This window comes from Chaetura pelagica, unplaced genomic scaffold, assembly GCF_000747805.2.
Source record: "Chaetura pelagica isolate M959 unplaced genomic scaffold, ChaPel_1.0 scaffold630, whole genome shotgun sequence".
In the NCBI taxonomy this organism is placed as follows: Eukaryota; Metazoa; Chordata; class Aves; order Apodiformes; family Apodidae; genus Chaetura; species Chaetura pelagica.
The window spans coordinates 1,612,827-1,614,914 of NW_009951855.1; positions in this window are offsets into that span (position 1 = coordinate 1,612,827).

Sequence of the window (2,088 nt, forward strand, 5' to 3'; positions counted from 1 at the left end):
GGCAAGAGTTTTGAAAACAAGTAAAATCGGCATATACCAACAATATAACTGGCAAGAAAGGATGAAGGATGAATTCAGAGAGGGCTGGAAAGTGACTGTGTTCCAGTTTCCCTGATTCTCACTTTTTTGTTAATGACACCAAAAAATAAGTACATGGAGATGTACCAAACAACAGCCATTAGCATGTAATTACCTCTTGATTTTGCAGATGTTTCCTGTAGAACTGGTGTGACCTAAACAAAGTGTTTTATTTCTTGCAGCTATCAAAACTGAATAGTGATGTAGTGGTACAATTGTACTACAGCCTCCCTGTAATCTACTATGATGCATGAATGCTCTGCAACATTTCATGTGTGTTCATTTACAACCAGCATTAAATATAGATCAGAATTTAACACAGGGGACATGTTTACTCTGTTACTTTGAAAGCATTCCCCATCCCCACAGTGCTACAGCCAACAGCTTGATTTTAAGAGTCTGAATTACTCTTAATATTAGGGTGGCTTTTTGAAACAGATTTGTGATTAATTATCTATTTAGCCTGCGTATTGTACCCCTCAACCCTCTCCCATTCTGGACCCTCCAGTTCCATAACTGTAGAACAAGTTTTCTAGAAGCTTAACTTGTAGACGAAGAATAGAATGGTACTACCGTTTTCCAAGCCCTGAAACCAGTCATTTGCATTAAAAAGACCACTTAATTCTGATGTTATCCTAGACACCTCAGGAAAGGCTCACCATGAGCAGAAAAACAGCCATAATGTTGCTGTGGACATTGTGATAAAAGAGCAGGCTATAAAGTAGACTGGGAAGTACACAATTTAAATATTAATTTTATTTTCAGCCTCAGTTGCATTTGATCAACTATCAGCTTTTTGAAAGGACCCGTTTTCACAACTGTCTAGCACAACACAGATGTTTTACTTATAAAATAGTAAAAGAAACCCAAATGTAATGTGAAACTTGTTTCAGAAAAAGAAATAAAATTATTTTTATGGTCTTTATAAGATTATTTTGTGCATGACAAAGTTAAACATTGGAGACATGCTTGAAACTATGTTGCCACCTGCTGTCTCAAACACAAATTAGGAGACAGGCCTGGTTGGGTGTATTACTCCAAATTCTGTAAATATAAAAGAAATCTATTAATTTGGGAAACTCCAGATTTTCTTTTATTTTCCTCCCTTGTTCTAATCCCTAAATGAAAGTTTCAAAGACTCATGAACTGATGTATCAATCAATAAATATCATATAAGCAGCTGCAAAGCAGTACTCAAAAAAACAGGATAAAATTGTGACTGACCTGTTAATTTTATATAAAGACAAACAAAGCAGTTCACATAGTAGGGCAGATTTTGCAAACACATTAAACTCAGCCGCACTGTCTGTTTCTCTATTATTGCTTATTTGTTTTCTTTTGTAGTCTCAAAAGGGCAAATCTGTTATTGCTCTCACTATTCAAGTTAAGTCTTAGGGTCTTCACAGCCTTTGAAATGCGGGATTTCCGCAAGCATTTGGCTTTAACTGTAAGCTTAAATGGCATCTTGAAGACTAAAAGATCTAAACTGGCTCTGAAGCATTTTATTGACTCTATTCTCTTTGACACAGCCAAATCCTTCTTACCAAGTCCAAGACGTATTTCCTAAAAAAAAAGGAGACAAAAAAATGGAATTTGTTTAATTCGCGTGTTTACGCGTCCCGCAATTGAAGAACCTACAAACCGACAGGCTGGACGCTGCTCACGAACATTCGGCTCTCGGACGCTTCTCCAGAACATTCCAAGCGGGCCGTGCCCGCCCGCCGCCCGGAGCGCTGTTCGGGAAACCCGCCCAACTCCGTGACACAAAGTCCAACTGCCAGGCAGAAACAGCCCCAAGTAACGCCAGACCCACAGCGACTCCTGAACAGATCCACCCCTTAACAACAGCACAGGTTAAGGGTTAAAAACGTCCTGCGAGAAGTTGGGCTGACGGGGAGTCCCGCAGGACCCCCCGGGAGCTGCAGGGCTGCTGCCAGCCAGGCTGTCCCGCCCGGATTTTTCCCCGCTTTCCGCTCTCCATCTCGCCCCTCCCGAGGAGCCCGGGCGGCC